Here is a 26304-nt window from a genome sequence, read left to right on the forward strand (position 1 = left end):
CGCAGTGGTTGAGAGTCCGCCTGCCGATGCGGGGGATACGGGTTCGTGCCCCGGTCTGGGAGGATCCCATGTGCCGCGGAGTGGCTGGGCCCGTGAGCCATGGCCGCTGGGCCTGCGCGTCCGGAGCCTGTGCTCCGCAACGGGAGAGGCCACAGCAGTGAGAGGCCCGCATACCGCAAAAAGAAAAAAAAAAAAAAAAAAGGTAAGAAAATGCTTATCTCCAAATCAGGCATGCTTGTGACTTTTCACAGTATTTGAGCCATAGGGTCATGATCAGAAATAAAAATGAAGAACATGCTGAAGCCAACCAAGGATCTGAGAGGGGAAGGAAATCTCCCTTCTGCAAACTTTTACCTTCTAAAGCAATGACTTTTGCTAGGTTCTCAAAGCTGATGATCTGAAGGAATCCTGATGCAAAGAAAAACGATTATTCATGCCTGACATAAGGGCATCCATTGGCTTCCATTTCAGGGTACACTGTCTACCCCTCCATAGCCAGTGAAAACAGACAGTACAAAGAGCAGTCAAAGGACTTGGATCTTCAGAGCTGGGAGACAGGAGTGTTCACTCTGCTATCTTTGTGCCCCAAGGCTTCAAGCATACTCTCAGTTTCAGGTCAAATGACCATGTTTCCAGAAGAAATCCTGGAACAGAAAAATTATATGGAAAACACATGTTCTTGGACAGTAGGGTTTCCCTTTTGTTCTCTAAAAAAATAGCCTCACTGAGAGTTGGAACTAATAGGATAAAGTTGAAATAGTGATAAAAACAGAACCCATGCATAATATAGCACCTGTTTCTGACATAGCTGCATCCTTGATAACTGTACAATGTTAACATTCACTGAATGCCTTTCATATTTGTTTAATGAGTCCATTAAAACTTTTAACTAAAAAGTATTATATATCATATATTAACTTTGATTTTTCACGCCAAATTGTTGTGCATAAAAAAATTAATTTTTTGATAAATTCCTCAGGCATTTAAGTAGAGTGATTATTAAATGAAATTCAGAGGCTGTGTCAAGAACCCAAAATGGCTAGACATAAGTTGGGAATGAGAGAAGATGGCTATGTGTAAATGTGGTTTTTTGTGATAGTAGTGGAGAGTAAAGTGCCATCAACGTAGGGTAAGGATTAAAGGGTCAATGGGTTGAGGTCATTGAGGGAGATCTTAGGAACAGTGGAGTAGGGTGAATGGAGTTAGTAGGGATGAGAATCATATGGTCATCAAAAATGGGAGCTGATGGGCCCAGTGTAGGTCACAGATTAGAGATGGCCAGAGTTGTAAGGTCAATAGAGGTATGGTTCACATGGTCAGTGGAACAGGTCTCTCAGAGTCACTGAAAGTGGGGATCATGGAAACACAGGAATTGGGGGTCACCACATCAATAGACTTTGGGGATTTCCAGAGTAAGTTAAGCAAGAGAGGACAAGGCCTGCAGGGATGGGGCTAGGAGGGTGTTGGATTCTAAGACAAGATCAAATAACATGAATAAGAGGTGAGTTGCTTAAATGAAGCTGGAAATTTGCACTAAAAAGATTTTCACTTAGGTTTCTCTCTCTCTCTCTCTGAGAGAGGATATAAATACGGGAAGGCCAATTGAATAAGGTGTGTTATGGACAAAATATTTCTGTCATCCATAAATTCATATGTTGAAGCCTTAATCCCCAGTGTGATTTTAGAGGGGGCCTTGGGAGATAATTAGGGTGAGATGAGTTCATGAGGGAAGGGTCCTCATGATGAGATTAACGTCCTTATAAGAAAAGACATCAGAGATATCTCTCTCCCTCCCCAGGAGCATGAATCAAGAAAAGATCATATGAGTACATTGCAATATGTGTAATATAGCAACCCAGGAAGAGAGCTCTCATCAGGAACCAAATCAGCCAGCATCTTGATCTTAGATGCTCTAGAACTGGAAGAAATAAATTTCCATTGTCTAAGACACCTGGTCTGTAGTGTTTTGTTACGGCAGCCCAAGCTGACTAAGATGAGGTGTGCCTAAAAATTGGCCCCCTTAAGGGTTGGGATGCTTTTCCCTTAGACTATGGAAAAAGACATATGAAACATAAAACTTTTAATTTTTCCCCTTCCTTCAAATTTGTAATTATCTTTAATCATTCTCTTTAATCAGTCTAACCCTTCAGTAAGGTCTAAAAAAGCCATTTAGCCCTTTCTAGTAGTGCTGTGACACATAAATAGACAAAACAGTGAAGGAAAGTGTGAGCACTACCAATAATAGTAACATGATAATGACTGTACTGATATCTTTGCAATAGTAGTAACTGTGACATCTTGGGCAGGTAGTTTAACCTCTCTTTGTTCAAGTGCCCTGTCTGTAAAAGAGTGCATTTCTCATTCTGCTACTGGGAAGAATAAATGAATTCCTATTTAAAAAACATTTAAGACAGAAGCAAACACTGAGTACTTTATAAGTGTAAGTTATTATTATGTTATACTGCCACTCCTAAGTTCCTTATTCCTTTGCATTTGAGTAACATTTTATTAGGAACACATTGATGGGTTGAGATAGTCTCATCTGAGGTTCATCGGCAGGAATATTCAACCAGGACCCCTTGGGAAATCACAATTGAGAATATAGTAAGTTCTCAATAAATGTGGTTATAACTTATGGCTCAAAATGCATCTCGATATATTGATGTCCCACAGTACTTTATCTGTAGTTATACCTCTTTCAAAAACTAATCCATCAGTCAAAGACTTAGACAAGTCATTGTCACAATTCTTTAACAGTATAGAAGATAATATGTCTTAGGTTCTTCAAAAGGTCCGAGACATGGATTCACATACAACTGATTTATTAGAAAAGCTATCCCAGTAAAAAAAGAATAAGGGTAAGCAAGAGGGGGAATGTAACTTAAGGTGAGGGAATAAATTAGTAGGTATGCAAATTTTGAGAGGTAGAAAATGTCATCTTTCAATTCTAGTTAACAAACACAAACTCGAAAATTAGACTGTTCAGTTTTGAATAGGACTTCCACCATTTAGTAGCTGTGTGACCTTGAATGACTTTCTCAACCTGTCTCTGCTTCATTTTCATCCATAAAATGGTGCCACCTCATAGAAGTGTAAGGATTTCTTGAGATATACCTGGCACAGCATATATGTTCCAGTAATAGTAGGTGGAGGTAGCAGTAGTAGTAGTACTAGTAGCAGCAGCAGCAGCAAAGCAACAAGTCATGTCAAAAGAAGAAATTACTATAGTTATTAAAATTATTATCATTTCCATTACAATGAAATGTGTTTATGCCTGTACCACATTCTCAGCTGTAAACTCCTGAAAAAGAGTTCATGTCTTGTTCATCTCCATATGCTCAGCATGCAGAATGGTATTTACCCCAATGTAGGTGATGAGTCATGGCTCTTAAGTACAACTGAGGACAAGCTTACTAAATACTGGAGTTGGAAGTGGAGACAGTTCAAAGGAAAAGAGAGAAATCAAAGATGATGCTGATATTTCAAACAGGGATAGTGCAGCTGACATCAACTAAGTAAAGGTCACCAATGGCCTCCACTTTGCTAAATCCAATTTTTTATTCACAGTCATATACATGACCTATCAGCATCATTTTGTCCCTCTCATCTCCCTGAGACACTTCTTTTACTTGGATTTGAGAACACTGCACTCTTGCTTCTCTCCTCCTATGTCACTCTTCTTTACTGCTTCTTCCACTTCTATCAGTCTCTCAATGCTAATATACCCCCAAGGGCTCAATCTTGGGTCTTCCTTCTATATCTAGACTCTCTCTCTCTCTTAAGGGGTCACCAGTCCTCACTGCATTAGATACCACCTATACACTGATGACTCCTAATACATTTGTCTCACCACACCTCTCACTAAATGTCGAATACATGCCTACTCACCATCTCCACTTGGATGTCTCAAAGACATCTCAAGCTTAACATGCCCAAAACCAGATTCTAATATCCCCTCACTGAAACCCTGCTCTTATCTATAGGCTTCCTCTTCTTAGTTAAAAGTTAATCCATTGTTTCAATCCCCTGGGCCAAAAAATACTCTAAATCATCCATAATTCTTCTCACCCAACCATTCATTGATAAATCCTGTTAAATCTACTGTCAAAATATATCTAAAATCTAGCCATTTACCACCATTCCACTGCAGGCACTGAGGCTCAATAGCCTCCTAACAGATTACCATAACAACATCCAACATAGCAGTCAGAAAGCTTTTTTTAATGTAAGCTAGATCATTTTAATCCTTTGTTCAAAATCTCCAGTTTTCATTCAGTGTGAAAGTCAGTCATCACAGAGTCGTCAAGGCCCGATGTGATGTGATGTGATATGATGTGATGTGATGTGATATGATGTGATGTGATGTGATATGATGTGATGTGATGTGATGCAGCTCCTGTTACCATTCTGATCTACTTCTATCCCCCTTAGTCACTCACTACAGCCATTCTCAAAGCCACTGACTAAAAAAAAAAAACAAAACAAAAAAACACGGACTAAAAAGATGACTGAGTCCCCAGGATTAAAGACACTGCAGCACTGTGGCAAATATATATTATAATCATCCCTAAAGGGACCTACAGATATTTATTCAGATAAATATGCACTGGGGAAAGGGGAGTACCCAGACATTTTGAGAATTATTAGACACAAGGTCTGAGTTGACACTGACATCTAGAGAAATAAAGTATGATTATTCATAACTGGAGGCTAGGTAATAAATGGGGTCTTTCTTAGGCTAAAGTCAAGCTCACATCCAGTCCACTGGGTCGACAGACCCACGGACTGGTCTGTCCCCAGTCCCCGAATGTATAATTGAGGAATGACAAACTTGGCAGTTGGACTAACCCCATAATTGGGTTCTTGTCCTATGAGGTAAGTGCTTTAATAATGAGAAAGCCTAAGCAGAAGTCTTCAAAATTGCCCTCCACTCTGGCAAGTTAATAAATCTTTAAAAAATCACAACACAGGGGATGGCAAAGATTAGTATCACCATTAAAAACCTAAAGCGGTGGTTATCCCTACCATGCCTCCATTTAATTAGCCAGTCTGTCTCTTGCAATAACAGATGGATCCTAAAAATTTCTTGTAAATTGCTGCTAGCTTATCCAATGGTAGCCCCTACTGCAGGTTCTGTACTGGCCAAGGTAATATTGCTAGAGCTAAGATAGTATTTGCCACTGATTTGGCAAATGCATTCTTTTCTATTTCAGTGGTAAGAGACTACTAGAAACACTTCACATTCATGAAATGGACAAATATATTTACTTAGAGTTTTGTCCCAGGGCTCTACTAACTCTCCTGCTTTCTGTCATAAGACAATCCTAAAGAAAGGGGACAATCCCAGAGAACATCACACTGATCAGTTATATGATGACATCATGCCAATTGACCAGGAAAGTAAGAGATGGCTAGTAAGTTGGTGGCCTTGTTAAGACATGTGCTCCAGAGGATGGGAAACAAACCCTACAGAGGTTCAGGGACCTGCCATAACAAAAGTTTTTAAGGGTCCAATGGTCACGATATCCCCTCCAAATTGAAAGACAAATAACTGCATCTTGTATTCCTCACAATAAAAAATAAAGCACAGCACCTGGTAGGCCTCTTTGATTTGGGGAAGCAACACATTCCACACCTAGGAATACTTCTCTGGTCCATATCAGGTGACAAGGAAGTCCACCATCTTTGAATGGGGTCTAGAGGAGGAAAGGATTCTCCAATAGTTTCAGGCTGTGGTGCAAGTTGACCAAAGGCTGAGCCATATGATCCAGCAGACCCTATGGGGTTGGAGGTGTCAATTATGATAAAAGATTCGCTGTGGAGTTCATGCCAGGGATCAGCAAACCATGGCCCATGGGTTGAACTAGTATGCCACCATTTTTGGAAAAGATATTTTATAAAAATGCAGCCATATTCATTCATTTGAATATTGTCTATAGATGCTTTCACACTACAAAAGCAGAGTTGAGTAGTTGAAACAAAGAACATATGGTTGACAAAGTCTCAGATATTTTCTATGGCTCATTATAGAAAAAGTTTGTTTATGCTTTGTTTAATGGTAGGCCCCAGCAAGAGAATCATGATGCAGGGGTTCTGGAGTAAGGCCATGTCATCTGCACCAGAGAATTATATGCCTGTTGAGAAACAGCTCCTGGTCTGTCACTGATCCCTGGTAGTTATGGAATGCTTGACCATGAGGCACAAACTGATCATGTGACTGAAAATGCCCATTTTGAGCTGTGTTATGTTGCACCCACCAAGGCTTACTGTCAGAAAGGCCCAGCAGCAATCCATGGTAAGATGCAAATGGTATATCCTAGATCAAGTTTGTTCAGGAACAGAGGACATTATTAATCATGAACAGGTAGCCCCAACGCCCATGTCACCTACCATAGTTGCACCCGGAACCCTCCCCCAGCTCACATCTATAGCTTTATGGGGGACACATCCAAACATCTAAAGGAATAAGAAAAAGCTCAAGCTCGATTTATGGACAGGTTAGCCTCACATTGTGTACAACCTAAAAATGGATGGTAGCTGCATTAAAGCCACATTTGTAAATAGCCTTGAAAAGCAGTAGAGAGGAAAAAAAAATCTTCCCAAATGGAAAAATTGCAAATGTTGCTCCTAGTTATTGGCTTTGTATGATTAGAGAAGTAGCATGAGGTGAGAATATGTACAAATTCCTAGGAAGTTGCCAATAAGAAATTAGAAGGCTTTGGGTAGAGCATGTGCATGGACATACAGCAGTGGGCACCAAGTGTGAAGAACTTTATATCACACATGCCCACCAGAAAGCACCCACCACTGAAGGGACACTGAACAACTAGGTTAGAAAAATGACTTGACCAGTTCATATTATCTGTTCTTCCTCATCAACCCCCAAGAACTGGCATGATAGGCACATAAATGAAATGGTAAGGACAGTACATACATAGGCTATGCATGGACGCAATAACACGAACCAAGGCTAATCTAGCTAACGCTGCCTCTCAGTGTCCAACTTCTAACAACAGAGACCTATGCTGAACCACCAATATGTCATTATTCTCAAAAAGTCCAAATAGACGCTTGTTGGCAAGTCAATTTCATTTTACTCCTTCCATCTTGCAAGGTCCAACACTTCGTCAACATGGGGATTGATACCTATTCTGGGTGTGCGTTTGCCTTTCCTGTTTGCAGAGCCTTGATTAGCACCGCCATCTAGAGATGTACAAAATGCCTGATCCAAAGGTATGGTACCCGGACAGTTGAGGATAAGGGAAAGCTAGAATTCATAGTGAAGGAAGAAATTGCCTTTGGTTACACCCCCAAGATCAAAAGAAGCAATATAGGCTATAGTTCACTTCTAACCTTCCTCTTCTAAGTTTCTCCTCAGGAAGAGAGGCCCATGGACAACAAGGAGCAACTGCCCTCCAAACATGTTTGGAAGGTAAATCTATATGGCATAAGAACTAGACTCTGCTGGTCATGAAGATGCAACACTTAGATCTCATTCAATAAAAACTTCTGTGAGTAGAGGTAACTGAGAGCCTCCACTGCCCACCTGTTTGGATCTATCAGGGCATTCACACTGAGGCCACACCTCCCCCAGGCTGCCCTCAATGACTCAGCATGGAAAAGCCCAATCCTGCTCATCATGGAGTTCCTTTAACTAGCAATCATTGCTCAGGATTCCCTATAGGCCTGGCCAGGATTTGTTCTAAACTCACTGTGGTCTGAGACTCTTTTTACCAAACCCTTCTTTCCCTCTCTCCTTTCTCAGGTGTCAGACCAGCATTGTGGTCTGAAGGATTCCCTTGCTTTCACTGCTTTCTCCTCTTATACCTTTCACAGGCATTTCATCCAATAAATCTCTTACATGTCTAATCCCATCTTGGTGTCTGCTTCTTGAAGGACCAAACTGACGTTAAAACACCCTCACACTTTTATTTACTTAAATTATTTTGGAAATCTTTCATTACCAACACATATGAGCTGCTTCATTCTGTTCACTGATTTCATTGATGCACAATATTTTATTTAACCAGATGCTGATGGTCATTTAGGTTTATCTCCTAATTTGACTATTACAAAAATAAAAATAATGCAATGATGAATATATCTGAAGAATAGTTTTCACTTAAATTGTAGAAATTGTTGAATAATATAATAAGTAATTTTTGGGATTTCCCTGGTGGCGCAGTGGTTAAGAATCCACCTTCCAATGCAGGGGACATGGGTTCAAGCCCTGGTCAGGGAAGACCCCACATGCCGCGGACCAACTAAGCCTGTGTGCCACAACTACTGAGCCCGCATGCCACAACTACTGAGCCCACATGCCACAACTACTGAAGCCTTCAGAGCACCTAAAGCCCGTGCTCCACAACAGGAGAAGCCACCGCAAAGATAGACCCGCGCACCACAACGAAGAGCAGACCCCGCTTGCCGCAACTAGAGAAAGCCCATGCACAGCAACAAAGACCCAAAGCAGCCAAAAATAAATAAATTAAACAAAAAAGTAATTTTTAATTTTCGTAGATACTGCAGTATCTAACACATCCTTTGTCTTTGTTTTCACACGCTCACCAACCCCTTTGAATCATCAAGTTTTTTAAAAATAGTATCTCACATTTTAAAATTTCCTGTTATTTCATCGTTAGTAACATTAGGATCCTTTCACTTATTTACAAGCTATTGATACTTTGTTATTCTTTCTGCTTACTGTTGTTGTCATTTGCTTCTATCTCTCTTAAGTTGTTCTTTTTTTTTTTTTTTTTTTTGTGGTACATGGGCCTCTCACTGTTGTGGCCTCTCCTGTTGTGGAGCACAGGCTCTGGACGGGCAGGCTCAGTAGCCATGGCTCACGGGCCCAGCCGCTCTGCGACATGTGGGATCTTCCCAGACCGGGGCACGAACTCGCGTCCGCTACATCAGCAGGCGGACTCTCAACCACTGCGCCACCAGGGAAGCCCGAGTTGTTCATTTTTTTGATTATTTGTTTGTAAGACCTTTCATATGTTAAGTAAATTAGTACTCTTTCTCACATAGGGGTTGCAAATATTTTACAGTTGACACCTTTCTTTTGACTTTGTATAATGCATTTCTTAACTTACAGAAATGAGTTTTATGTAGTCACAGGTACATATCTTTTCCTTTCTGGTATATGGTTGTTTCTTGCTTGGAATGGCATTCTCCATATCAATAATGAAAACAACACCAACAATATTAATAATAAAACATTTCATTTTCTTCTAGTATATTTATCAATTTTTGGACTTTTTTGAAATTGTACTTTTAAAAAAAATTTTTTTATTTTTTAGCTGCGTTGGGTCTTCATTGCTGTGCGTGGGCTTTCTCTAGTTGCGGTGAGCAGGGGCTACTCTTCATTGTGGTGCACGGGCTTCTCCTTGCAGTGGCCTCTCTTGTTGCAGAGCACTGGCTCTAGGCACGCAGGCTTCAGTAGTTGTAGCTCACGGGCTCTAAAGTGCAGGCTCAGTAGTTGTGGCACACAGGCTTAGTCGCTCCATGGCATGTAGGATCTTCCCAGACCAGGGCTTGAACCCATGTCCCTTGCACTGGCAGGAGGACCCATGTCCACTGTGCCACCAGGGACGTCTTGAAATTATACTTTACTGTAAGTTATTTTGGTAAAATAAATAAGGTAGAGGGTCAATATTATTTTCTTATGGCCATGTAGTTTTTGAATAATCCAATTTTTGTCACTCGTTTTAAATAAAATTTTAATCATAAACAGAGTCAATATGACTCCTTTTATGGACTTTCAAGTATTAGTACCAAACCCTTTTTAAATATGAAGTTTCCTTTATTTGTGAGTATCTTGCAAGAATAGTACAAGCTTATATCTTCTATCTTCTAATTTCCTTGACTGCTCATTCATGTATTTCTCTGAATATATCAACTTGACTAATTCCAAACATAAATGTTACATATTTATTGAGATTGACTTAAATGTATACTTAAATTTAAGAACAATATATTCCTTTACAGCAAAAAAGCTTCCTCAGAAAAATGTATCTCATTTATTCAGTGTTTTATGTACCAGCCAAAGGCTTTAGATATTTCTCCAGAACAGCAGTATGTACATTTCTCATTATATCTAGTCCAATTTGTTATCTCTTTTCAGTTACCATTGCATATGAAATTAACTTTTCTATTATATTTACTGACCACAAATTCATTTATAATTGATATTGATAAAAGCTTTAAAACATTGATTTTTTTTTTTTTTTTTTTTTTTTTTGCTGTATGCGGGCCTCTCACTGCTGTGGCCTCTCCCGTTGCGGAGCACAGGCTCCGGACACACAGGCTCCACGGCCATGGCTCGCGGGCCCAGCCGCTGTGCGGCATGCGGGATCTTCCGGGATAGGGGCACGAACCCGTGTCCCCTGCATCGGCAGGCGGACTCTCAACCACTGCGCCACCAGGGAAGCCCTAAAACATTGATTTTTAAAAATTAATCTTATACCAAATAATGGAATAATTTTATTATACTTATTCTCTGGTTCTCAATTGATTACATTGGTTTTCCAGGTTTGTTATTTTATCATTTGCAAACAAGCAGGCACCCACTTTCTCAATTTGTATTGTCTTTTTGTTCTTATCATGTCTCATTAATTTGTTTAGATATAACAATGTTAAGTAAAGTGGATGTAGTATCATAGTAAAGTGGTATCTTTGTTTTCTTAGCCTTAGTGAAAATACTTTTGGCTTTTCACCATTAAAGATGACATGGGTTTCTGATTTGAGATATGTATTTTTACCATTCTATAGAAGTATCTACCTATGCCTACATTATTAAGAATTTTACTCATAAATGGGTATTTTTATTATATGCATTTTCTGTATCCACAGAAAAGATAATATTTCCTAATAGTGAACAAGCCATACTTCGCACTTGTGTATTTTATTTTGTAATGTTTATGTATCTATTTGCTAACCGGAATTAGAATGTTGACCCAATTATTTATAAGTGAGATTAATATGTACATTTATTTTGAATATTTTTGTCAGTTTGTAGTAGTAATAGTAATAATAATAATAGCAACAACAATAACAGTAGCACATATCTCTTAAACACTTACTCTATACCAAACATTCAAAGAGTTTTAGGTGTATTAACTCACTTATACCTTACAACAACAACATGTAAGCACTGTTTTTATCCCCTTTTTAATAGAAAGAAACTGATGCAAAGGAGGTTAAATAACTTGACTAACATCATACTGCTAGCAAATGATGACACCAGAATTTGAATACAGGTGGCCTGATTCCATAGCTGTCACTTTTAATCACAATAGCATCTGTAAAATAATTTAGAGGATTTCCTTCTCTCTTTAAGTCTGGGAATTGTTCTTATGTCATTGGCATTACTTTTCTTTGAAGTCTAATAGAATTCCCTTTTTAATTATCTGGGCCTAATTCATTTATCTCATTCCACTCTGTAAGGGAAGACAGAAAGACACAGACAATGTTTTGACACCTTTCTCAATTACTTTCATGACAATTATTTTACTTAGGTTTTCTATTCCTTTAATGTAGATGGCTCAAACAAATTGTGCATTTCAAACAAAATTTCCAGTGGACTAAAAAGGCTGAGAAACTTCTAGGCAATGTAAAGTACATGGCCTCTAACTGACAGCAATATATATATATATATATATATATATATATATATATATATATATATATATATATATATATATATATATATCTACATGAAACCTGATACACATATATGTAGAGATATAGGTAAATTATACAGATAGATATAGATATAGACATGTGAAACCTAGCATATGTGAAAAAGGAAGTTTGTTTTTAAGTAAATTTTTCCAACAATACCTGAAAAATCCCTAAGACCACAGACAGCTGGATCAGGGAACTGTAGTGCTCATGCTACGCTCAGGGTGAAAGTTAAAGAGCTACAGAAAAGCTGAACCAGTCCCAGGAATCAGAGCTGTGGCCTTCCAGTCTAGGATAAAGCCACAAGAAAAATTCTCTCACTAAAGAGAGTAAGAGAGTCATATGAAAAATTCCAAAGGCAGCATCAGGGACTGACACAGAAACAGACTGATGCTCTCAAATAACCTCCAGCCTTTGCAGCGGCCATGGATTCCTCACACAGAGAATCTAAGTACCTGGGTAACCAGTAGAGCAGCCCATTTGATGAGTATACTTGCCTTCTCATAATTAGCTTCTGCAACTGCTATTAGGAGAATCATAATTTTCACATTCACTGGGGAAATTCATGCCATCTACTGGTACAGGCCAATCCAACTGAAAACCACTAAAACAGCTGAAGAAGAAGGTAATGTCAGCATCGTGGTAGCATGAGACACTCCCTCTGTCTCTTCGCTTCAATCTACAACCAGTAAAATATTCATTAACTCAACAAAGTTTCCTCTGCTTAACACACTAGGATGCCAAAGAGTTCCACACATCTGTACATCTAAATGTGGGTGAACTAGAAAACACAGAGGAGGCAGACCAGGTTAACAGTGGAGATGGTGCCTATAATCCTGGACCCCCAGATACAACAATTGAGCCCATAGCCCTAGAGAACCCAGTAGCAAGAGGGGAGTAGTGCACATGGCTCCAGCTTCCCAGGCATGATGCCCACAGCCACAGGGAACAGGGCAGCAGCAACAGTAGAGCCTGACACCCTGTCTCTCCAGCAGTGGAAGTATCCATGACTCTGCACCGCTCCCCCACCTGCAGTAGTGGTACCCACAAACCTGACAACCGTGGACATGGCAGAGGCATCCACAACCCCAGCTTCTCCCCACCTTTCCTTACTATAACAGAGCCTATGAACCAAATGACTCCAGGTAAAACAGAGGTAACTGCCATCTGAGTGTCCCATGTGGCAACACCAGTGATAACAGCAGCACTGGCAGCAGCAAGTCACTGGCAACCTTGGAGGCACAAACAACAACAACACAGGCACAGGACAAAATCTCTGACAGAGATAGAGGGTGGAAAGTGTAGACACTCATATTTAACCAGGGGTAGTTCAGGCAAAAGAAACCAGAAGCCTCTGCTATAGTGCCACCTACTGAAAAACAAAAGGAAGTGCTCTAATTATTCATCTGTTGAGTAACTAGAATCAAGTGAAAAAAGCTCTGCCTAAAGAAAGGTATTCACTACTTCAAATGCACCAGCAGATAAACAGCTCATCAAGCACCATGAAAAACCATGGTAACACAGTATAACAAAAAGAACATGACAATTCTTCAGAAACCAAACTTAAAGCCACAAAATAATGTGTTCTAACTGACAGAGAACTCAAAATAGCTGTCATAAAGAAACTCAACGAGCTACAAGAAAACTCAGAAAGGCAGTTCAATGAACTCAGGAATAAAATGAATGAACAGAGGAATAATTTACCAAAGAGACTAAAAATCTACAAAACAACCAAACAGAAATCCTGGAACTGAAGAACTCAAGAAATGAGATAACACACTAGAAAGCATTAGAACAGACTGTATTGAAGAGAGAACTAGCAAGCTCAAAAACAGATATAGAAATGGCTTCAATCACAGTTCGGGTTTCCCTGCCTAGGAGCTGGTTCCCATGGTGTTTTCTGCTCAAAAGGGAGAGTATATCCACTCTCTATATGCCATCAGTTTATATGCCCTCTGGCGTCACTTGCCTCCAGGAATCCAATGCTTGCCTCCAGGAATCCAATGCTCCAATTCAATCCTCTCTCTCTCTCCAGATTTCAGATCCATCAAACGAATCACTATCTATGGCAGCTATAGCATTATGAATTGTATTTCTTAAAGAATAAGACTTGAAATTCGACTTCCAGGGAAGATGGCGAAAGAGTAAGACGCAGAGATCACCTTCCTCCCCACAGATACACCAGAAATACAGCTACACGTGGAACAACTCCTACAGAACACCTACTGAACACTGGCAGAAGACCTCAGACCTCCCAAAAGGCAAGATACTCCCCACGTACCTGGGTAGGGCAAAAGAAAAAAGAATAAACAGAGACAAAAGAATAGGGACGGGACCTGCACCAGTGGGAGGGAGCCGTGAAGGAGGAAAGGTTTCCACATACTAGGAAGCCCCTTCGCGGGCGGAGACTGCGGGTGGCGGAGGGGGAAAGCTTCCAAATCGCGGAGGTGAGCACAGCAACTGGGGTGCGGAGGGCAAAGCGGAGAGATTTATGCACAGAGGACCGGTGCCGACCAGCACTCACCAGCCCAAGAGGCTTGTCTGCTCGGCCGCCGGCGCGGGCGGGGCTGGGAGCTGAGGCTTGGGCTCGGTCGGATCGCAGGGAGAGGACTGGGGCTGGCGGCGTGAACACAGACTGAAGGGGCTAATGCGCCACAGCTAGCCAGGAGGGAGTCCGGGAAAAAGTCTGGACCTGCCGAAGAGGCAAGAGACTTTTCCTTCCCTCTTTGTTTCCTGGTGCGCGAGGAGAGGGGATTAAGAGCGCTGCTTAAAGGAGCTCCAGAGATGGGCGCGAGCCGCGGCTGAAAGCGCGGACCCCAGAGACTGGCGTGGGACGCTGGGGCTGCTGCCGCCGCCGCCAAGAGGCCTGTGTGCGAGCGCAGGTCACTGTCCACGCCCCCCTTCCGGGGAGCCTGTGCAGCCCGTCACTGCCGGGGTCCCGGGATCCAGGGACGGCTTCCCCGGGAGAGCACACGGCGCGCCTCAGGCTGGTGCAACGTCACGCCGGTCTCTGCCGCCGAAGGCTCGCCCTGCACTCAGTGCCCCTCCCTCCCCCCCAGCCTGAGTGAGCCAGAGCCCCCGAATCAGCGGCTCCTTTAACCCCCTCCTGTCTGAGCGAAGAACAGATGCCTGCCGGCGACCTACACACAGAGGCGGGGCCAAATCCAAAGCTGAGACCCGGGAGCTGTGAGAACAAAGAAGAGAAAGGGAAATCTCTCCCAGCAGCCTCAGAAGCAGCGGATTAAAGCTCCACAATCAACTTGATGTACCCTGCATCTGTGGAAAACATGAATAGACAATGAAACATCCCAAATTGAGGAGGTTCTTGGTACTGCAGCCAGGAGTCAGTGCTGTGCCTCTGAGGTGGGAGAGCCAACTTCAGGACACTGGTCCACAAGAGACTTCCCAGCTCAACATAATATCAAACGGGAAAATCTTCCAGAGATCTCCATCTCAACACCAGCACCCAGCTTCACTCAATGACCAGCAAGCTACAGTGCTGGATACCCTATGCCAAACAACTAGCAAGACAGGAACACAACCCCACCCATTAGCAGAGAGGCTGCCTAAAATCATAAAAAGTCCACAGACACCCCAAAACACACCACCAGACGTGGACCTGCTCACCAGAAAGACAAGACCCAGCCTATCCACCAGAACACAGGCACTAGTCCCCTCCACCAGGAAGCCTACACAACCCACTGAACCAACTTTAGCCACTGGGGACAGACACCAAAAACAACGGGAACTACGAACCTGCAGCCTGCAAAAAGGAGACCCCAAACACAGTAAGATAAGCAAAATGAGAAGACAGAAAAACACACAGCAAATGAAGGAGCAAGATAAAAACCCACCAGACCTAACAAATGAAGAGGAAATAGGCAGTCTACCTGAAAAAAAATTCAGAATAATGATAGTAAAGATGATCCAAAATCTTGGAAATAGAATAGACAAAATGCAAGAAACAGTTAACAAGGACCTAGAAGAACTAAAGATGAATCAAGCAACGATTAGAAACACAATAAATGAAATTAAAAATACTCTAGACGGGATCAATAGCAGAATAACTGAGGCAGAAGAACGGATAAGTGACGTGGAAGATAAAATAGTGGAAATAACTACTGCAGAACAGAAGAAAGAAAAAAGAATGAAAAAAACTGAGGACAGTCTCAGAGACCTCTGGGACAACATTAAACGCACCAACATTCGAATTATAGGGGTTCCAGAAGAAGAAGAGAAAAAGAAAGGGACGGAGAAAATATTTGAAAAGATTATACTTGAAAACTTCCCTAATATGGGAAAGGAAATAGTTAATCAAGTCCAGGAGGCACAGAGAGTCCCATACAGGATAAATCCAAGGAGAAATACGCCAAGACACATATTAATCAAACTGTCAAAAATTAAATACAAAGAAAACATATTAAAAGCAGCAAGGGAAAAACAACAATAACACACAAGGGAATCCCCATAAGGTTAACAGCTGATCTTTCAGCAGAAACTCTGCAAGCCAGAAGGAACTGGCAGGACATATTTAAAGTGAAGGAGAAAAACCTGCAACCAAGATTACTCTACCCAGCAAGAATCTCATTCAGATTTGATGGAGAAATTAAAATCTTTACAGACAAGCAAAAGCTGAGAGAGCTCAGCACCACCAAACCAGCTTTACAACAAATGCTAAAGGAACTTCTCTAGGCAAGAAACACAACAGAAGGAAAAGACCTACAATAACGAACCCAAAACAATTAAGAAAATGGGAATAGGAACATACATATCAATAATTACCTTAAATGTAAATGGACTAAATGCTCCCACCAAAAGACACAGACTGGCTGAATGGATACACAAACAAGACCCATATATATGCTGTCTACAAGAGACCCACTTCAGACCTAGAGACACATACAGACTGAAAGTAAGGGGATGGAAAAAGATATTCCATGCAAATGGAAACCAAAAGAAAGCTGGAGTAGCAATTGTCATATCAGACAAAATAGGCTTTAAAATAAAGACTACTAGAAGAGACAAACAAGGACACTACATAATGATCAAGGGATAGATCCATGAAGAAGATATAACAATTATAAATATTTATGCACCCAACACAGGAGCACCTCAATACATAAGGCAAATACTAACAGCCATAAAAGGGGAAATCGACAGTAACACATGCATAGTAGGGGACTTTAACACCCCACTTTCACCAATGGACAGATCATCCAAAATGAAAATAAATAAGGAAACACAAGCTTTAAATGATACATTAAACAAGATGGACTTAATTGATATTTATAGGACATTGCACCCAAAAACAACAGAATACACGTTCTTCTCAAGTGCTCATGGAACATTCTCCAGGATAGATCGTATCTTGGGTCACAAATCAAGCCTTGGTAAATTTAAGAAAATTGAAATTGTATCAAGTATCTTTTCCAACCACAATGCTATGAGACTAGATATAAATTACAGGAAAGGATCTGTAAAAAATAAAAACACATGGAGGCTAAACAATACACTATTTAATAATGAAGTGATCACTGAAGAAATCAAAGAGGAAATCAAAAAATACCTAGAAACAAATGACAATGGAGACATGACCACCCAAAACCTATGGGATGCAGCAAAAGCAGTTCTAAGAGGGAAGTTTATAGCAATACAATCCTACCTTAAGAAACAGGAAACATCTCGAAAAAACAACCTAAACTTGCACCTAAAGCAATTAGAGAAAGAAGAACAAAAACACCCCAAAGTTAGCAGAAGGAAAGAAATCATAAAAATCAGATCAGAAATAAATGAAAAAGAAATGAAGGAAATGATAGCAAAGATCAATAAAACTAAAAGCTGGTTCTTTGAGAAGATAAACAAAATTGATAAAACATTAGCCAGACTCATCAAGAAAAAAGGGAGAAGACTCAAATCAATAGAATTAGAAATGAAAACAGAGAAGTAACAACTGACACTGCAGAAATACAAAAGATCATGAGAGATTACTACAAGCAACTCTATGCCAATAAAATGAACAACCTGGAAGAAATCGACAAATTCTTAGAAATGCACAACCTGCCCAGACTGAATCAGGAAGAAATAGAAAATATGAACAGACCAATCACAAGCACTGAAATTGAAACTGTGATAAAAAATCTTCCAATAAACAAAAGCCCAGAAGCAGCCACATAGCACAGGGAGATCAGCTCGGTGCTTTGTGACCACCTGGAGGGGTGGGATAGGGAGGGTGGGAGGGAGGGATATGCAAGAGGGAAGGGATGGGGGAACAGATGTATATGTATGACTGATTCACTTTGTTATAAAGCAGAAACTAATAACAAAAAAATAAATAAATAATAAAATAAAATAAACCTCTAAAAAAAAAAAAAAAAGCCCAGGACCAGATGGCTTCACAGGCGAATTCTATCAAACATTTAGAGAAGAGCTAACACCTATCCTTCTCAAACTCTTCCAAAATATAGCAGAGGGAGGAACACTCCCAAACTCTTTCTAGGAGGCCACCATCACCTTGATACCAAAACCACCAAGGATGTCACAAAGAAAGAAAACTACAGGCCAATATCACTGATGAACATAGATGCAAAAATCCTCAACAAAATACTAGCAAACAGAATCCAACAGCACATTAAAAGGATCATACACCATGATCAAGTGGGGTTTATTCCAGGAATGCAAGGACTCTTCAATATATGCAAATCAATCAACGTGATACACCATATTAACAAATTGAAGGAGAAAAACCATATGATCATCTCAATAGATGCAGAGAAAGCTTTCGACAAAATTCAACACCCATTTATGATAAAAACCCTGCAGAAAGTAGGCATAGAGGGAACTTTCCTCAATATAATAAAGGCCATATATGACAAACCTACAGCCGACATTGTCCTCAATGGTGAAAAACTGAAACCATTTCCACTAAGATCAGGAAGAAGACAAGGTTGCCCACTCTCACCACTCTTATTCAACATAGTTTTGGAAGTTTTAGCCACAGCAATCAGAGAAGAAAAGGAAATAAAAGGAATCCAAATCGAAAAGAAAAAGTAAAGCTGTCACTGTTTGCAGATGACATGATACTATACATAGAGAATCCTAAAGATGCTATCAGAAAACTACTAGAGCTACTCAATGAATTTGGTAAAGTAGCAGGATACAAAATTAATGCACAGAAATCTCTGGCATTCCTATATACTAATGATGACAAATCTGAAAATGAAATCAAGAAAACACTCCCATTTACCACTGCAACAAAAAGAATAAAATATCTAGGAATAAACCTACCTAAGGAGACAAAAGACCTATATGCAGAAAATTATAAGACACTGATGAAAGAAATTAAAGATGATACAAATAGATGGAGAGATATACCATGTTCTTGGATTGGAAGAATCAACATTGTGAAAATGACTCTACTACCCAAAGCAATCTACAGATTCAATGCAATCCCTATCAAACTACCACTGGCATTTTTCACAGAACTAGAACCAAAAATTTCACAATTTGTATGGAAACACAAAAGACCCCGAATAGCCACAGCAATCTTGAGAAAGAAAAATGGAGCTGGAGGAATCAGGCTCCCTGACTTCAGGCTATACTACAAAGCTACAGTAATCAAGACAGTATGGTACTGGCACAAAAACAGAAAGATAGATCAATGGAACAGGATAGAAAGCCCAGAGATAAACCCACGCACATATGGTCACCTTATCTTTGATAAAGGAGGCAGGAATGTACAGTGGAGAAAGGACAGCCTGTTCAATAAGTGGTGCTGGGAAAACTGGACAGGGACAGGTAAAAGTATGAGATTAGAACACTCCCTAACACCATACACAAAAATAAGCTCAAAATGGATTAAAGACCTAAATGTAAGGCCAGGAACTATCAAACTCTTAGAGGAAAACATAGGCAGAACACTCTATGACATAAATCACAGCAAGATCCTTTTTGACCCACCTCCTGGAGAAATGGAAATAAAGACAGAAGTAAACACATGGGACCTAATGAAACTTCAAAGCTTTTGCACAGCAAAGGAAACCATAAACAAGACCAAAAGACAACCCTCAGAATGGGAGAAAATATTCGCAAATGAAGCAACTGACAAAGGATTAATCTCTAAAATTTATAAGCAGCTCATGCAGCTCAATAACAAAAAAACAAACAACCCAATCCAAAAATGTGCAGAAGACCTAAATAGACATTTCTCCACAGAAGATATACAGACTGCCAACAAACACATGAAAGGATGCTCAACATCTTTAATCATTAGAGAAATGCAAATCAAAACTACAGTGAGATATCATCTCACACCAGTCAGAATGGCCATCATCAAAAAATCTAGAAACAATAAATGCTGGAGAGGGTGTGGGAAAAAGGGAACACTCTTGCGCTGCGGGTAGGAATGTGAATTGGTACAGCCACTATGGAGAACAGTATGGAGGTTCCTTAAAAAACTACAAGTAGAACTACCATATGACCCAGCAATCCCACTACTGGGCATATACCCTGAGAAAACCATAATTCAAAAAGAGTCATGTACCAAAATGTTCATAGCAGCCCTGTTTACAATAGCCCGGAGATGGAAACAACCTAAGTGTCCATCATCGGATGAATGGATAAAGAAGATGTGGCACATATATACAATGGAAATTACTCAGCCATAAAAAGAAACGAAATTGAGCTATTTGTAATGAGGTGTATAGACCTAGAGTCTGTCATACAGAGTGAAGTAAGTCAGAAAGAGAAAGACAAATACCATATGCTAACACATATATATGGAATTTAAGAAGAAAAAAATGTCATGAAGAACCTAGGAGTAAGACAGGAATAAAGACACAGACCTACTAGAGAATGGACTTGAGGATATGGGGAGGGGGAAGGGTAAGCTGTGACAAAGCGAGAGAGAGGCATGGACATATATACACTACCAATCGTAAGGCAGATAGCTAGTGGGAAGCAGCCACATAGCACAGGGATATCAGCACGGTGCTTTGTGACCGCCTGGAGGGGTGGGATAGGGAGGGTGGGAGGGAGACGCAAGAGGGAGGGGATATGGGAACATATGTATATGTATAACTGATTCATTTTGTTATAAAGCAGAAACTAACACACCATTGTTAAGCAATTATACTCCAATAAAGATGTAAGAAAAAATCTAGAAATGATACAGGTAGAAGAGGAAAGAGAAAGAAATTTTTCAAAATGAAGAAATTCCACATGAACTATCCAACTCTATTAGGAAAGGCAACATAAGTATAATGGTGTCCCCTAGGAAAAGAGAGGGAAAAGAGTGCATTTAAAGAAATAATAACTGAGAAGTTGTCAAATCTGGGGAAGGAACTGGATGTACGAATCCATGAAGCTAAGAGAACACCTAATTACTGCAATGCAAAAAGACCTTCTCAAAAACATATTGGAATAAAATTGTCAAAAGTCAATAACAAAGAAACAATTTTTAAGGTAGCTTGGGGATAAAGAACTTATATAGAACAACCAGAAAACAAAAGATAAAATGGTAGTACTAAGTCCTCATTCATCAATAATCACCCTAAATATAAATGGGTTAAATCACCAATCAAAAGACACAGAGTAGCTGGATGAATTAAAATACAAGACCCAGCTATATGTTGCCTCCAAAAGACTGACTTCAGCTCTAAAAATAAACATAGGTTCAAAATAAAGGGCTGGGGGCTTCCCTGGTGGCGCAGTGGTTGAGAGTCCGCCTGCCGATGCAGGGGACACGGGTTCGTGCTCCGGTCCGGGAAGATCCCACATGCCGCGGAGCGGCTGGGCCCATGAGCCATGGTTGCTGAGCCTGTGCATCCGGAGCCTGTGCTCCGCAACGGGAGAGGCCGTAACAGTGAGAGGCCCGTGTACCGCAAAAAAAATAAAAATAAAAATAAATAATAAATAAAGGGCTGGAGGAAGATATTCCAAGCAAATGGCCCGCCCCTCAAGCCAAGGTCTCCTCCGCTGGCGCAGACTTCAGGGTCCTGAGCGCTGCCACCACCAAAGCCTCCTTTGACCACACACAGGGCCTACATGCACTGCCCACACCAAAGCCTCCTCCAGAATCAGCCCTGGGTGCCCCAGCCTGAGAGAGCAAGATGCCAATGCTGGCGGGGGCTGAGTTCTAAAAGGTGGGGTTAGGATAGTGGATCCAGGGAGAGGACCACTGTTGGCTATGCAGAGACAACCTAAGGGGACAGGAGTGAGAGGCTCCACAGCTGGGAATGCTCCAAGAGGAAGTGTAGTCTGCCTTGGAAATGAGGCATGACTGTTGAGTGGCGCCCAAGGGGCGGGGCTGCCATTGCAAACCCCCTCCCCACCCGATGACCCCTGCCTCCCCAGGTACTGGGAGGAACTCCCACCAGAGCGAGCATGTCCCAGTCTGTTGCATCTTCCTGCCGGTCTCTGCCATCACAGGAACTTCATGAATGCCCCAGTTGTGTCCACCTTATCCCTCCCTGGCCTGAGTGATTAAGTGCCCCAATCAGCAGCTGCTTTTGCCCCCTCTCACCTTGGTGGGGAACAGACTACTGAGGGGAGCCTGCATGCAGAACTGGGGCCAAATCCAAAGCTGAGCCCCAGGGGCTATGTGACTAAGGCAGAGGTATGCAAATCTCTCTGTGAAGCTGCACAAGCTGCAAAATAAATCCCCATGATCTTCTTGGTAAACCCTGCATCTGTGGAATATCTGAATGGATGAGAACTCCCACAACTGAGACTGGTCTAACTTTGGAAGCTGTGGACTTTGGAGAAAGTGCACATGAGATTTGGGCCATGTCAGAGTCTGAGCTGCCCCCACAGTGATCACAGTGGATCCAGAGACCTACCTAGAGGTATTGGAGGGCCTTCTGGGGAGGTGGGGTTTGGATGTGGCTGACTGGGGGGGGCAAGGACACTGGCAGTGGATGCCTCAGGAAAATATAATTATTATTATTTTTTGTTTTGTTTTTTCTTTTTTGTTTCATTTTGTTCTCTTGTCTTCTGTTTTCTTTTTTATTTCTTAGTTATTTTCTTTTCTTTTTTCAATTTTTTAATATATATATATTTTTTTTTTTCTATTATTACTTGACTTCTGCTGTTTTCTGTCTTTTTTCTTGTTTTTGTTTTTGTTCTTGGGGGTTTTATTTTGGATGGATTTTGTGTGCTTGTTTTGTGTTTTTTTTTTTTTTTAGTTTGCTTTCTATTTTTGTTCTGCTTTTTGTTTTTCATTTTTGTTAGTTTTGTTTTTATTGTTTGTTTTTGTTTGGGGATTGTTTTCTTTGTTACATTGTTCTCTTGATTTTCTTTTTCTTTTTTTCTTTTCTTTGATTGGTTTTGTTTTTATCATTTGATTTGGGTTTTCTTTGTCTGTTTGTTTTCTTTACTTTTCTTTTTTCTTTTTTTGCCAAACTATGCAACTTGCGGGGTTTTGGTTCCCAGGCCAGGGGTCGGGCCTGAGACTCTGAGGTAAGGGCACTGAGACCAAGACACTGGAATACCAGAGAATTTCCAGCCCCAGGGAATATTAATCAACAGGAGCTCTCCCGGAGGTCTCCATCTCAACATCAAGACCTGGCTCCACTAAACTGCCTACAGGCTCCAGGGCTGGATACCCCATGACAAACAACCAGCAAGACAGGAACACACAACCCATCAACAGACAGGCTGCCTAAAGTCATACTAAGCTCACAGACACCCCAAAACACATCACTTGAAACAGCCCTGGCGATCAGAGGGACAAGATTCAGATCTACCCACCAGAGTGCAGGCACCAGTCCCTCCCACCAGGAAGCCTACACAAGCCCCTGGACCAACCTCACCCACTAGGGGGCAGACACCAGAAGCAACGGGAACTACGATCCTGCAGCCTGTGAAAAGGAGACTGCAAACACAGTAAGCTACACAAAATAGGAAGATAGAGACATATGCACCGATGAAGGAGCAAGGTAAAAATCCACAAGACCAAAAAAATGAAGAGGAAATAGGTAATTTACCTGATAAAGAATTCAGAGTAATGATAGTTAAGATGATCCAAGATCTCAGAAATACAATAGAGGAACAGATGAAAAAGATAAAAGAAATGTTTAACAAGGACCTATAAGAACTAAAGAACAAAGAGTGATGAAAAACACAATAACTGAAATTAAAAATACACTAGAAGGTATCAATAGCAGAATAACTGAGGCAGAAGAACGGATAAGTGAGCTGGAAGATTAGAATGGTGAAAATAACTGCTGCAGAGCAAAATAAAAAGATTGAAAAGAAATGAGGACATTCTCACAGACATCTGGGACAACATTAAATGCACCAACATTCGTACTATAGGGGTCACAGGAGAAGAAGAGAAAGAGAAAGGCTCTGAGAAAATATTTGAAGAGATTATAGCTGAAAACTTCCCTAACATAGGAAAGGAAATAATCACCAAGTACAGGAAGCACAGAGAGTCCCATACAGGTTAAATACAAGGAGAAACACACCGAGACACATATTAATCAAACTAACAAAAATTAAATACAGGGCTTCCCTGGTGGCGCAGTGGTTGAGAGTCTGCCTGCCAATGCAGGGGACACGGGTTTGTGTCCCGGCCCGGGAAGATCCCACAGGCCACGGAGTGGCTAGGCCCGTGAGCCATGGCCACTGAGCCTGCACGTCCAGAGCCTGTGCCCCGGAATGGGAGAGGTCACAACAGTGAGAGGCCCACAAACCTCAAAAAAAAAAAAAATTAAATACAAAGAAAAAGTCTTAAAAGCAGCAAGGGAAAAGCAACAAATAACATAAAAGGGAATCCCTATAAGGTTATCAGCTGACTTTTCAGCAGAAACTCTGCAGGCCAGAAGGGAGTGGCCAGACCTATTTAAAGTGATGAAAGGGAAAAACCTACAACCAAGATTATTCTACCCAGCAAGGAACTCACTCAGATCCAATGGAGAAATCAAAAGCATTACAGACTGGCAAAAGCTAACAGAATTCAACACCACCAAACCAGTTTTGCAATAAATGCTAAAGGAACCTCTCTAGGTGAGAAATACAAGAGAAGAAAAAGACCTACAAAAACAAACCCAAAACAATTAAGAAAATGGTAATAGAAACATACATATCGATAATTACCTTAAATGTAAATGGATGAAATGCTCCAAACAAAAGACACAGACTGGCTGAATGGATACAATAAGACCCATATATATATATACTATCTACAAAAGACCAACTTCAGACCTAGGGACACATATAGACTGAAAGTGAGGGGATGGAAAAAGATATTCAATGCAAATGGAAATCAAAAGAAAGCTGGAGTAGCAATACTCATATCAGACAAAATATACTTTAAAAATATAGATTATTATAAGAAATAAGGAAGGACACTACATAATAATCAGGGGAACAATCCAAGAAGATATAACAATTGTAAATATTTACACACCCAACATAAGAGCACCTCAATACATAAGGCAAATTCTAACAGCCATAAAAGGGGAAATCGACAGTAACTCAATAATAGTGGGGGAATTTAACACCTCATTTACACCAATGGAAAGATCATCCAACAGAAAATTAATAAGGAAACGCAAGCCTTAAATGACACATTAGACCAGACAGACTTAATTGATATTTATACGACATTCCATCTGAAAGTAGCAGAATACACTTTCTTCTCAGGTGTACATGGAACATTCTCCAGGATACATCACATCTTGGGTCATAAATCAAGCCTCAGTAAGTTTAAGAAAATTGAAATCGTATCAAGCATCTTCTCTGACCACAATGCTATGAGAGTAGAAATCAATTACAGGGAAAAAAAACTGTAAAAAACACAAACACATGGAGGCTAAACAACATGCTACTAAATAACCAATGGATCACTGGAGAAATCAGTGAGGAAATAAAAATTACCTAGAAACAAATGACAAAGAAACACAATGATACAAAACCTATGGGATGCAGCAAATGCAGTTTTAAGAAGGAATTTTATAGCAATACGATCCCACCTCAAGAAACAAGAAAAATCTCAAATAAACAACCTAAACTTACACCTAAAGTAGTAAGATAAAGAGAACAAACAAAACCCAAAGTAAGTAGAAGAAAACGAATCATAAAGATCAGAGCAAAAATAAATGAAATAGAAATGAAGAAAATAGGGACTTTTCTGGTGGCACAGTGGTTAAGAATCTGCCTGCCAATGCAGTGGACATGGGTTTCATCCCCAGTCCAGGAAGATCCCACATGCCATGGAGCGACTAAGCCCATGCGCCACAACTACTGAGCCTGCACTCTAGAGCTCACAAGCCGTAACTACTGAGCCCGCGTGCCTAGAGCCCATGCTCTGCAACAAGAGAAGCCCGCGTACCGCAATGAAGAGTAGCCCCCACTCGCCGCAACTAGAGAAAGCCCGTGCACAGCAACAAAGACCCAATGCAGCCAAAAATAAATAATGAATTAATTAATTTTTAAAAGAAAGAAATGAAGAAAACAATAGCAAAGATCAATGAAACTAAAAGCTGGTCCTTTTAGAAGATAAACAAAACTGATAAACATTTAGCCAGACTCATCAAGAAAAAAAGGGAGAAGACTCAAAACAATAAACTTAGAAACGAAAAAGGCCAAGTTAAAACTGACACCTCAGAAATACACAGG

At 40.7% G+C, this 26304-nt stretch overlaps 2 protein-coding genes across 3 annotated transcripts in view; one reads left to right on the top strand and one right to left on the bottom strand.

The window, feature by feature from the left end:
- Positions 1-899, top strand: part of LOC308619582 (interferon-induced very large GTPase 1-like) — a 31812-nt gene extending 30913 nt beyond the window's left edge. The window contains exon 4 of the mRNA XM_081238525.1: positions 203-899. The gene's annotated coding sequence lies outside the window, so the exon portion shown is untranslated. The remainder of the gene's footprint in view (positions 1-202) is intronic.
- Positions 1-26304, bottom strand: part of LOC308620455 (olfactory receptor 10A4-like) — a 124126-nt gene that overhangs the window by 77825 nt on the left and 19997 nt on the right. The window lies entirely within an intron of this gene.

This window comes from Mesoplodon bidens (assembly GCF_964165515.1).
Source record: "Mesoplodon bidens genome assembly, chromosome: 7".
Taxonomy (NCBI): Eukaryota; Metazoa; Chordata; class Mammalia; order Artiodactyla; family Ziphiidae; genus Mesoplodon; species Mesoplodon bidens.